This window comes from Vicugna pacos, chromosome X, assembly GCF_048564905.1.
Source record: "Vicugna pacos chromosome X, VicPac4, whole genome shotgun sequence".
Lineage (NCBI taxonomy): Eukaryota > Metazoa > Chordata > Mammalia > Artiodactyla > Camelidae > Vicugna > Vicugna pacos.
This window is the reverse complement of record NC_133023.1, coordinates 23,392,617-23,405,950: the sequence shown is the minus strand read 5'-3', so window position 1 is coordinate 23,405,950 and position 13,334 is coordinate 23,392,617. Positions and strand designations below refer to the sequence as shown.

General features: G+C 41.5%; 1 pseudogene; it reads right to left on the bottom strand.

Moving 5' to 3' along the window:
* Positions 1-1,560: 1,560 nt before the first annotated feature.
* LOC102545477 (tRNA 2'-phosphotransferase 1 pseudogene) lies at positions 1,561-2,308 on the bottom strand (annotated as a pseudogene).
* Positions 2,309-13,334: the final 11,026 nt, after the last annotated feature.

Below are 13,334 nucleotides of genomic sequence, written 5' to 3'. Positions count from 1 at the left end.
GGGTAGATTTATCACACAATATGAACATCAAGAAAATGACATGTAATACTGAGAAAAGAAAGCGAAATCTCTTTGTGACAATCATTAATTTTTCATTCTCTTTAAAGGTTTATTTTATAACATAATAAGAGAGGAAACATTAACAGATATTTAGAATATATTACAAGTGTGAAATTCACATTAAATATATCTGAAAGAGAATAAAGAATTTGGGAAGCATCGTCGGCAATCTGGCAACCATATTACAAAATTATAATGATGCATGGGTTTTCTCATATTTACAGTTATTAAAGTCACTGTTTACCTGTTTCACTAGACTTTCAAAATCAAGTTTTTGACAGGGCCCCAAAAGTCAGCTTCATTGCTAGTTATGAGATACTCTTTGAGCATTTATATCAATCATATCAAAACTGGGAAAAGTTTAGCTGCAATTTTTGTGTGTATGTGGGAAGAGCCGTTTCCTTTTTGAAAGTGAGTCCTTTGATACCGTACGATATGGCAATCTGAGGGTGCCAGTTTCTACTTTGCTGGCCCCTGTGCCTTCTACAAATCGCTGACTCACTTTATGGAGTGGAATTAAGAAACTCTGAATCAATAGGCATTTGTGGCAGAGTGCTAGTTCTCACTCAATATCCATTTTCTCTTTCTTCTAAGGAAATGGAATTTTAGCTAGGCACAACATTAACCAAGATTGGCAAGCTCTTGGACAGAAGCTCCCAGGCATCGGAAGCAATGTCCGACAGAAGGGTAGACGCCAGTCAGAGCTAGCCAGACAGCAACCAAAAGTGGAAGAGAACATAGCTCTGTCAAGACTCATTCTTTGCCTGTGGCCTGTGATTTCAGAGCCCCACACAAGTGAAAATGCCAACTGCTTTCTGCAGCTTCACACTGAAGCATTTTAAAGGGGCTGCGAAAAGGGGAAGGCTTACAAGAGAAAAGACTGTGGCTCCTCAAGGACTTTCCTTCCTGACCAATAAATGAAAGTCAGAGCACAGGTATACAGTTAACCTCTGTATCTGCAGGTTCTGCATCCGTGCATTCAATGAATCATAGGTAGAAAATATTTGAAAAAAAATTCCAAAAAGTTGCAAAAAGCAAAATGAATTTTCAGCAGACCAACAACTCTTTATGTAACAGTCACATTATATTTACTATTATTTACATAGCATTTACATTGTATTAGGTATTATAAGTAATCTAGAGATGATTTAAAGTATATGGGGAGATGTGCATAGGTTATATGCAAACATTATGCCATTTTATACAAAGGACTTGAACATCCATGGATTTTGGTATCCTGGGGGTCCAGGAACCAGTCTCCCTTGAATACTGAGGAACAACTGTATTAAGGATGTCAACTTCCCACCCAAACCTTCTAAGAGCTTAAGGAAGCAGCTATCAAGTTCAATAAGAAGAAGATGAGTCAGCACAGAGAACAATGAAACAGTAGGAGAATTTGCCTGGAGGAGATCTCAGGCTATCACTACCTCTTTTTTCTTTCTTTTTTCAAACTTGAAGGGTTTTTCTCTTTACATTTCTTTTTTTTTTTAAATAAATATTTTATTGTTGAATCACCCTTCTACCTCTGGAGCTGTGCTTGGGGCCACTCTGACACTCTGTCTCCTCATTACCAGTCCAGGAGAGGGGCTTCTGGGCAGAGCATAGCTGCAGGGCCTTTTTCAAGTACTTGGGAAGCCGGAAATTATCAGTTCTTCCCTGGAGTCAGGGTCACTCCATTGACAGAGCAGAAGGGTGTTCCATCTGCCGGGGCCAGGGGCCATTGATGAATACCGCCACTTAGCCATTTGGCCGCATGCCACTGAGGATACCAGGGTCCCCAGGCAGTCCTGAAGCCAGGTGGCTGTGCATCCTTCCCTAGCAGGACAGGCCTTTGAGCAGGATGGATGGCCAGTGCTGCCAGAATGTGCCATGAACAAGCACCAAAGGCAGGGCCTGTGGGGTCTCCAAGGGCATCAGCCCCAACTCAGTTACTTGCAGGGATGAACTCAGATGAGAGGGCACATGCTGGCATCCCTCGGCCGCTGCGTGAACCACTGCTTCCCACTGGTGTCCACCACTCACTCACATCTTCAGCTGAGAAGCTGAGGACCTGGGGCAGATACAGGCGGGTGCCCAGGGGCAGGGAGGCTTTGTCCCCCATGGGTAGTCCTAGCTTCAAGGCTCCATGACCTAGGACATAGGACCAAGCCTTGGGTACTTGCACATCTTGGTCCAGTTCCCGGGGTCTGTGAGCCCTCCTATCCCTGGGCCCTGCTGTTTTCTGCCTCCTTCCTCTGGAGAAGTTCATGGCCAAGACAGACTCCTGCTGCGGGGCGGCTCATTACTTCTGAATGTGATTGACAGGCAGGAAATAGAACAGAAGCCTATTATTAAATGTTACAGGGAATCTGAAAGCCAAAGAAAGCATAAAGCCTGGCAAATGCCTATGGTTATTAGAGTCACTGTAGGGGAGGAAAAATAACTTTCCCTCTAAACTTCTGGGTTCTTGGCTGAGACACCCCTGTAATAAAAGACAGGTTAACAGAAGAACGACTGAAGTTTAATAATGTGTACTTCCCTGTGTACATAGGAGATGCTTAGGAAAACTAACTCCCCAAAATGACCTGAACCCACAATTAAATGCCAACTGCAGCTAAAGATGAAAGAAATGGCACTGGAGGTGGGGTGGGGGTGGGGGTGGGGAGCAGGGGCTGTCAGTTGTGGGAGGTTACCGGGCAAAGCACAGTAAACAAAGGTAAGGTTGTTATATAGATTTAGGTCGGTGACTTCTCCATTGATGACGGTTTCCAGATATTTAGAGCCATCCTACTCTTCCTGGTACAGAGAGGGAGACACCCTTACAAATGGAGGGTGTGTTATAAATGTAAATGTATCTTACAATAGGGTAACTTCTAATTGGTTTTCAGAGCTTCTCCTATGACAGCTGTTTGTTAAAAATAATCAGCTCAAAATAATGCTTATGCTAAAGAGGCATATTTTGTGGCGACAAATTCTGCTCCCCTTTTCCTCCAAGCAGTGTTAGGACCCCCAAACTGCTCAGCAGGAAACAGGCTGTGGAAATTGAACAATCCCAAGAAATGCCCACTGCAGATGTGGCTGTAATAATCAATAGAAATTAAAATTCCAGAGGGCAAAGACTAAAGCCATAGAGGAAAACAGACAAGGGGTTCCTTTAAGAGAGCAGAGCTAAAGATTGTCAGATGAGCCAACTAAGAAATTTAATCCAATGATAGGACAATGAGCTTCTGCATTTCCAAGCCTGTTGGACTCTAATCGCCATGAACTGATGACTACTGAGTGGTTCCGCTTCTCCCTTTCTAGTATCAATGTTTCTGTTCTTGTCATCTTGCTCCTACTCCACTATGATGTTGTGGCTGGGGTACATCACTTGTCTTTTTTTTTTTTTATAGATTTCAGAATCACAAGAAGACACAGCTGAACCTGACATAGGAGATCACACATCATTCAGAGATCCTGCACTTGAAGACGTATGCAGTGTAAGGGAGGAAAAATAATTTTCCCTTTCTACCCTTCTAGGTTCTTGGCTGAACACTCCACTCCCTGTAATAAAAAAAAGATTAAGAGGAGAAAAACAGAAGTTTAATAACATGTATACCTCCTGTATACATGAGAGAGACCCAGGAAACTTGAGTAACTCCCCAAAATGGCCAGAGCCATCACCATCTTCTGTTAAAGACAAAAGAAGGATGTTGGGGGAGAGGGGAGGCCAGTTATGGGAGGGGACCGGGAAAAGCACAGTAAACAAGGGTAAGGTTGTTAATGCAGATTTAAGTCTGCCTTCTCATTGGTAAGTTTCTAGGATTTTAGTCATCTTCCTTTTCCTGGTACACAGAGGGAGACACCCTTACAAATGGATTTCCCCTTATAAAACTCTCTTACAAAATGATAACTTCTGCTCTGTTTTCAGAGCTTCTCCTGTCGGTTGCTTCTTAAAAATAACCAGCTCAAGATAATCCTATTTGGGGGTAGCAAATTTTGCTCCCCTTCAGTGGTAATGGGATTGTACTTGGGAGCTCTCTCCCTTGGTGATGGGTGTGTTCTGTGTATGGGGAGAGGAGCACACATAGATGTTTGTGTGGCCAGAAGAGCAGAATGGCAGAGGCCAATAGTATCCCCCCAATATCTGTTCTCCACTGCTTCTATCATAATAGAATTTTGAACTGAGTATATGGCCATCTAAAATAAAAACTTCTTTTTCTAGTCTTCTTTGTAACTAGATGTGGTCATGGAACTAAGTTCTGGCCAACGATATGTGAGAGGAAGTGATGCGTGCAACATCCAGATTATGCCCTTAAAGGGAAGGCACATGTCTTTCTCTTTCCTACTTTCCACTAGTTGGAATCTGGAGGTGGTGGATGGCCATCTGGGCTCAGGAAACCATGGCAGCACTCTATGAATGGCAGAACAAGCTAGAAGGAGCCAGGGCTTCTGACATCATAGAGCACCTACTAGCCTAGACATTTATAGGAGAGCTTTTATTTATCTGTTACACAGTCAAACTTATGTGTTAATCAATAAGCAATTACTTATCATAACCTAATTCTAGAAATCCAGAAGAAAATAGAGTATTTTTAAGCTTTGTGTAAGAATAACAACTTCTTTAGCTTTGAGCAATATGAAATATAAAATGTGATAGAAAAAAGATTAATAATTATATCATATTAACAAGTCACTCAAATTTATAAGACACCAAACTCCAAAGTTAAGGGAATGAACAGACAATTGACTCTTGAGGAAATACATATGGTAAAGGAAAATCACTTGACAAATGTTTATCCTACATAGACATCAAAGATGTGAAAATTAAACTAATCTAGAGGTTTCACATTACAGCTGATAATTACATAGGCTAATGTTTATTGAGAACCTATTTCATGTGTTTTATATTTATATTTATATATTTAGTCTTCACAACATTTTAATATGAGAAACTGAAAATTGAAGATGTTAAGAAACTCACCCAAGATCACATGACTAGGAAGAGCTTTGAGCAGGATTTCAAATCCAATGGTATTTGAGTCAGTAGTCTCAACTACTATTGTCTCTCATGCCAAAAGAGCAACATTTATTTTTAAGTATAGTCAGTTATAATCTGTCAGTTTCTGGTGTACAGCATAATGTCCCAGTCATGCATATATGTACATATATTCATTTTCATATTCTTTTTCATTAAAGAATATTACAAGATATTGAATATACTTTTTTGTGCTATATGGAAGAAATTTGTTATCTGTTTTTATATATAGTGGTTAACCTTTGCAAATCTCAAACTCTCCGATTTATCCTTTCCCCTGGTAACCATAAGATTGTTTACTATGTCTGTGAGTCTGTCTCTGTTCTGTAGGAGCAACGTTTATAATGCACAATGCTGGAAAGACTGGTGAAGGGGTTTACCCATCCATTACTGTCCAGATACCTCACTGCCCTGTTCTTGCCCTCTGTGCCGTAGGTAACTATATTCTCCAAGTTCCTTTGTTCCCTGACTTCTGGGTAGATTTGGTCAATGGATAGTACTTTCAGAGAATTGGAGAGTAAGAAGATGAAAGAGTCCAAAGTATTTTTCTCCCTTTCTCTTTCTGTTTTTTTTGGTTATCTCTTCCATGGATCCAGCTTTTTCCACCTTATCCAACTGTCCCTCCATCCCCAAGGGTGGCAGAATATTTCTGGCGTCTCCAATCTCTGGGTTATTTCACCCCTGACTCCTTAGCTTCTTCATTATGTGTGAAGTCAATCTCTTGTTTTCTTTTCCCTCTAGCACTAGAGTGGCTTTCATGTTTTTTGCTGGAATCTGACTTAATACACAGACAATATACCCCTTTTGGGAATAAGTGTAGTAATTGTGGGGCCAACTGGTGCCCTTCAAAGTCCAATGACCCCCATTCCTGGGCTCCTAGATGTCCACTTGCAATCCCTCAAAAGATAAAGTAAATTATTTTCTGATGTGTGTTTTGCCCTAGCAGAATTAATAGCCTCAGGGAAGGGCTACTCTCACAATAGCTCAGACTGGTTTGTTTCAACCCGTATTTCCTCCTTATCAGAGTCATAAATCCCGCTGCTCCTTCACAGACCCTTACTTTCTCACCTCACATATATCCAATCAGAAACTTGTGCACGAGCTGATCATGCTGCCCACAACCCATTGTGTTCACCAACTCCTTCCCCATAAAAGACCCTATGCTTTCATCCTCGGTGTGCACACAGGCACATCTCATCTGTGTGGCCCACTGTTGTCTGTGGTAGTGTACCTAATAAACTCCCTTACTATTCTCCTCCTTTGTCTTTGGTAAATTCTTTTACTGCCCATTGTACCAGCCTGCCTTGTCCTACAACAATAATGATGATCATACACATTGACTCAGTTTTGTATGCTGAAAAATGTATCCTAAGGAAATAATTTAACAGAAACAATAAAACTTTGCACAGATGTCCATTTCAGCATTATTTATAACATCAGAAAATTGGAAACCACCTAAATGTCTAACATTGGAAGAAAGGACTGAAAAATCAGGGTACATAACACAATGGAATAATGTGCAGCTATTATAATCATTGTACCAGCCAGCTTTTGCTAGATTATGCTGCAGTAGCAGATAATCCCTAAATCTCAGTGATTTATCACAGGTTTATTTCTCATTCAATTATTACCCATTGTTTGCAGTTCAGCTGCAGCTCTGCTTTATCCCAGGACCTAGTTGGAAGGACTAGCTCCATGTTGATCTCAAGGCAGCAGAAAAAGAGCTAGGAGAGAATAATAAAATAGCTCTTAAAGCTTATGCTCAGATGTGGGATAGGTCATTTCTGCTCAAATTCCACTAACCAAAGCAAGTCACATGACCAGGCCTGACATCAATGGGGCATATAGGGAGACCTACAAAGAACTGGATCTGTAGAGATGGCCCCAGAGGAAAGAGACAGGAAATATTTTCGACAATAATAAAATATTCCACAATAATGAAGACCATGGAAATAACATGGAAAATGTTTGATATAATGATAAGTAATGTAAAAATCTACAAAAAGATATATATATATATTAAAATCCATTCTAACCTGCTTCCTGGGCATATGAAGTTAGACACAGTCATATGACTAAGTTCTAGTCAATGATACTATCTACCTGGAGATAATGTTAGATCTCACAAGTTAAGGACTCAGTCCCACAGGACTGTCCCTTCCCTCTCTACTTCAGATGCCAATCTCACATCCATGTTGTCACTTGTGCTTCCGAACAACTGACTATAAATTGGAGGCTCCCACAAACCCTTCCTTGGGTTCGATTAATTTTGCTAGAGGAGCTCACAGAATTTAGGGAAACAGTCTATTAGATTACCAATGTATTATAAAAGATGTAACTCAGGAACAGCCAGATGGGAGAGATGCGTAGGGCAAGATATGGGGAAAGGGCATAGAGCTTATATAGCCTTTCAGGACACGCCATCCTCCAAGAACCTCCAACGTGTTTACCAACCTGGAAGCTCTCCCAATCCTGTCCTTTTGAGTTTTTATGGAGACTTCATTAATTTAGCACTGTTGATTAAATCATTAGTCACTGGTGATTAGTTCAAGCTCCAGCCCCTCTCCCCTCCTTAGAGGTTGGGGAATGGGGCTGAAAGTTCCAACCCTCTAATCACTGACTCCTTGGTTCCCTTAGCAACCAGCTCCCATTCTTAGGGGCTTTCCAAAAGTCACCTTATTAGCATAAACTCAGGTGTAGTTGAAAGGGGCTTATTATGAATAACAAAAGGCACTTTTATAGCTCTTATGACTCAAGAAATTCCAAGGGTTTTAGAATTCTGTGCCAAGAATGGGACAGAGACCAAATATATATTTCTTATTATAAATCAAGTTAAAAAACAAGACTCAATTGAGTAGAATTTAAAGATTGTATTGGCTTTACTCGACGATTCACAGATCGGGCAGCACCTGTCTAGCAGACAGCAAGGAGCTCCAAAGAGCTGTAGATAATGGAAGACTTTTATAGGCAGAAGGAGGTAGCACAAGGAAGTTATTCTAGCAAAGACCTGATTGTTTCAGGCAGTCAGCTTCTTTTGGGGGACAGCTGTGGTCTATTAGGCAGATTACCTCCCTAGTGCTGACCATGTAATTCCAGATTGACTGGTTTAAGATTCCATTGCTGTAAGAGACTGAAACTGCAATTAGGTTAGATATTAAGCCTTGGTTTGGTATCATGGGCTTAGCACAAGTGACTGTATTTTGGGCCTGTTGTCCCCTTTTTAACAATCACAATATCACAAGGACTCACTCTCATGTACCCTGATTTACCATCTCTCAGTTATTCCCTCCCAATTTTATCAGCTGATGACAATTGGTCAGAAGATCACAGAGTGAAAAGTTAAGGAAGAGCACCTGATTGGGAGCACAGGATTTAAGTCTCCTTTTAGATATCAAAAGGAGAAATTTTTTTCTTGGTAAACGTAATTTCTCCTTGGTAAAATTGAAATAATAATTAACTATAAATATTTACTATTTCACTGACAACAACTGAGTATATATTCACTCGTTTTCATTATGAGTTTACACATGACCTCCTTTGGGACAGAGTCCCCAGACAACTGGCTGCTTTCTATAACTTTTCCCAACGTTCACTCTCCTACTTTCTCCAGAGCCATAGTTTTTAGAACACCAAAGGTATGAACTATGGCTTCATTTGCTACACTCCATATTTTTTTTAAATTTTTTTGCTCATTTGTTTATATGGCATTTTTCTCCAAAAGACTGGGAAATATCGTGAAGCAGGGACTTTGTCTTATTCAGCACTGTATATTCTCAGAACCTGGCTCAATAAATATATGTGAAACAATGAATGAATTCCTATGGCCATGACTAAAGGACACTGACTACTTCTGGTGTTCCTGGCAGAGAGCTCATTGCATTTGGGAAGGGAAGGCTCAAATTCCCATCTGGGCTGGACCAGTTACCTATTACCTTGGGCAATTCTCTTAATCTCAATTTTCATCTGTCAAATGTCTCTTTGTACTATTCCATGTTTACTATGAAGGGGAAACTGTGATTCAGAAAGACCTCAAGATCATCTGGGAGAGAAAATGTATGTGAAGATTCTCTTACAGCATCATTGAGCTTATCAAGCGTTACAGAAAGTCACAATGAACTCATTTAGAAGTATATTTTCTATTTGAAATGTACTTTTTGGGAAAAGAAATTAGAGATTACTTTGTACTGGTCAAGAGAACTGGTCCCCTAAATGCTTTTATTCCTATTACTAACTTATTTTAACTCCAAAGAAGAAAAAGATGTTGAACCAATTTGAACTACGCTCTTTCTTCTGAGAGGAAGCTTACCACTCCTGAGATGAGAGCCTTGGTAGAGATAAGCCAGTGTGGCGTTGACCACTGGACGAGGGCATTGGTGTTTAGAAGTGTGAGCCAGCAGGGAAAAGGAGGAATGTGAAAAAATGGATCCTGGTCACCAGCTGGAGTTGCTGAGATTGGTGTACGGTATCCAACCAGTTCGAGTGATGGCCTGAGACTCAATCCTATTCCTCTGGCTTTTCCTAAAAAGAGTCCTGGTGAGTATAGGTAAGTCGTGTTCCAGGAGAAGCACTAACCCATTAACCATCACCAGATACACAACTCCCAAGTCAGAGAATTTTGAGATGTGAAACAATGAGTATGTCCTTCCCCAAGACCAGGGATAAAAGGGTGGGGGTTATGGGCAACTGGTACCTCTTCCTTCTTTGTCCTTCGTACTTAACTAATGATTTCTCCCTCTTTAAGTGTCTTGATATAAAAAGGGCCCAATTCTGTTGTTCGTTGTGCTTATGATAGGGAAAATGAGAGCAGGCTACCTTTAGTTCTTCCAGCAAGACTGGAAGGCATTCTGACACTTTCATTATTTAGAGTACTGGCCAGTACAAGTGCTAATGAAGGTTAGGTGGGAAGCAAAGTAGGGGGTAGATTACAGGGGGAAATTTAGATTATAAGGAACCCCTTTCCCACTGAGACTCACCAAATCACAAGGTAAAAATAAATCAAGGGGTCTACACAAGTGAAAATTAACATAATTTAAACACAATATTTTAGTACAAATTTGTCTGGAAGTGATCTTGAAAATTCATGCTGAGTTGCAGGCAAAAAGCTAACTGGAGCCAGAGATCTGCCCTTCTCCCAGAGGGGTGGTTGCACCCAAACTCAGCTTCCCATGGGATTTCCTTCCCTCACAGGAGGACTGTACCATCTTATCAGCCTCACGTTTCCAGAAAATGCTTATGAACAGCTGGCACGCCGAATCCAGATTCCCTGGCACCAAGCAACCCGAGTAGTCTGCCATCAGTAAGGTTCCTCGGAGGCTTGCTCTACAACAAGGCAGAACAAGTGCTCCTGTCAATAGAAGCCAGGCTTGCCCTTCAGGTCCAACAAGGGTTCCCTCATACTAAGGCACAATTAGCTACCACTGGCCCAACCCACCACCTGCAGAAACCAACACTGATCCATATTATGGCAACATTTCTCAAGGAGAACAGCCAGCCACTTGGGCAAATTGATTATTTTGAATCCCTTCCACATGGGGTGTGTATCTGACTGTAGGGCAGTAATTCATTCTTTCCAGAACTGATTCATACTCTCATTATGAGTTTGCCTTTCCTATCCACAGTTCTCCCAGCAGCACCACCATTCAAGACTTTACAAAACGGTCACCTATTGATGTGGTATCCCACACACTATTGCCAAAAACCAATGGACCCATGTTACTGCAAAGGAGTTGCTCATGACCCTGAGAACCACTGGTCTCATCATATATGTCACCACTCAGAAGCAGACAGCCTAATGAAATGGCCCATTAAAGGCCCAGCTAACTTCTTGGCTTTTAGACCATACTCTGTGGTACTGGGGTCACTTAGTAAGAGGGAGCCATTCTGGGCCCCATGAATTGCCTCTATTCTTGTCACCATAAGTGACCCTGGCTGAAAACAGAAGAAGCAGTGCCCAGCTGAGCCCAACCCAAATTGTTAACTTATTGCATAAGGAGCAAATAAAATGGTTATCATTTTAGACTATTATGTTTTGGAGTGGTTTTGTTACAAGGCAATAGATTATTAATATAACAGATGATGCCAAAATATTTGAAATTGTACATAGGATGTGTCTGATACAGCTGAGGAGACTACATTCTAAGTTCTATCGCATTTGAAAGAGGGTTTCTAGGCTCTTCCCTAAAGGATCATCAATAGGTGGTGAAACCGGTTCTGTGACTATCACTCAAATACTTCCTCCAGCTGAAATAAGAGAAGGGAGATTTTTATTAGTTCTCATCTTTGAGAGAGTGTTGTAGATTTTCTCTCCCACTGGGGAAGGCAAAGCCAAGCGAGGGGGCTTTTGAGAGCTCAATGAGGAGTGTCTTCAAGGTGCGTCACAGTCCAGCTGCTTGGTTACTATACTGAACTGCAGCTACCTATAGGTCCAACCTAGGGTGAGAATTTCAGGGAGAGCCAACCACGTATCTTTGGAGTTTGGAGACCTGTGTTGACATAGACATCGCTGCCTGCTTCTTGCCAGAAGAATTCTGAAGGCAGGAAGCATATTGAGCAACAATGACAGGGCAGCATGTCTGTTGTTCAACCTGGCAAGGATATGTGAGTTTCCTGTGGATGAAGTGACTTTCACAGACAGCAAAGAAGCTTCAGCCTCTCACTTGTGCCCTGCCAGTGTATGAGGGGGATACTGGAAATAAGAAGTTGTGGGTATTCTACAAGAGGCAGGGACTGAGAAGAAGTTAGAAAAGGTTGATTCCATGTAAAAAAATTGTGCAGTCAGGAAGGTACTGAAGAGCCATGCTCACCCCATGAGAGAGCCAGCATTTTGATGCCTGGCACATAGAAGCCACTGACAGCCTAGAGAGGACTTACAGCAGCATCAAAATGTAAAAGAGACAAGGGGCTGAGGAGAGAGAGGCCAGATAGAGGAAAGAGCATCATTTGTGTCCTAGGACATGCTATCAAACATTCCCAGTGGGAGCCTAAGAACCCTCAAGTGAAACCAAGAGAGAGCGAGCTAATTTTAGACATTTTCATGTCCAGAGAGGACACTATCTTATGATTGTACCTGTAAAGCAATAATTTGCCCACCTCCATTCCCACCTGCTTCTTTCCTAGAGGAGAAGAAACTGTGTTTAGTAAAACAGAGAGAAGAAATAGATCCCTAAGGAACAGAAGTAAAAGGGTTATACCTGCTTTTTTTTTACTTCAAGCTCCTTACTAGGGGCAGGACCCAGCTGCCAGAAAGGAGAAGAAATAATTTTAAATCAAGGTCTGAGTTTTTATTATTTTATGGGGCTGCTGGTTGTCCTCCCAACCTTTCCTCTAAAGTCATAGAATTTTTAGTTAGATACAAGTCTGCTTAGAGTAAGATCCCATTTCCCAGTCTCCCCTGCAGGTAGACACAGTAATAGCATTAAGTGATGTTAACAACCCATGGGTAGTGCCCTTAAGGGAACTGGGTTTGTAACCGAGCAGGACCCTTTGTGGCCTTCCTGGGTCAGAACCCTCCCCTATATGTGCTGCTGTAGCTTCTCTCTGAAATATCCAGATAATAGTATCTCATGCATATTTCCTGAGTTTTTCAGATGCTAAAAATCACTAACAAATGGAAGTAAGTAACTATTTGATGGTCTTGAGCACCTGGCCCCCAGACCTTCTGGAGCTTAGAGGTTGATAGTGTTGACTGCCCTCAACATCAACCAATCAGAGAATCATGTGTGAGCTGATGATCACGAACCTGAGACCACCCCCGCCCCCTTACCTGGACTTTAAATATGCTTTGCTGAAATCCTTCAGGGAGTTCGGGGTTTTCTTGGGCATGAACCACCCGGTCCTCTTTGCTCAGCCCTAAAATAAACCTTTTTCTGCTCCAAATTCTGTTTCAGTTTGTTTTGGCCTCACCATACAATGGGCACACGAACTTGCATTGGATAACAGGTAGGCCTTCCTCTTTCTAAGCACTGGAATGTCATGTGGTGCCGAGCCATTCTGGACCAAATATACTAGGACGGCAGTCTAGGGATGGTGGAGCAAGAGGACAGAAGGAGACTAACTCCTGCTCATTTTGTGGAACAGAGCTGCTGTATTAGTCCACTTGTGCCATGTAATAAGCAAAAGTCTCAATGTCAAACTACGATATGCATTTATTTCTCATTCATGGGGTTTTTTTAATTTAAATGCATTTTATTTTTAGACAACCTATACATGTTTTTTTCTCAAAAACAATGCCTCCGCTCCAAATAAATCAACATCAAAATAAATGAAGCTCAAGATGGCA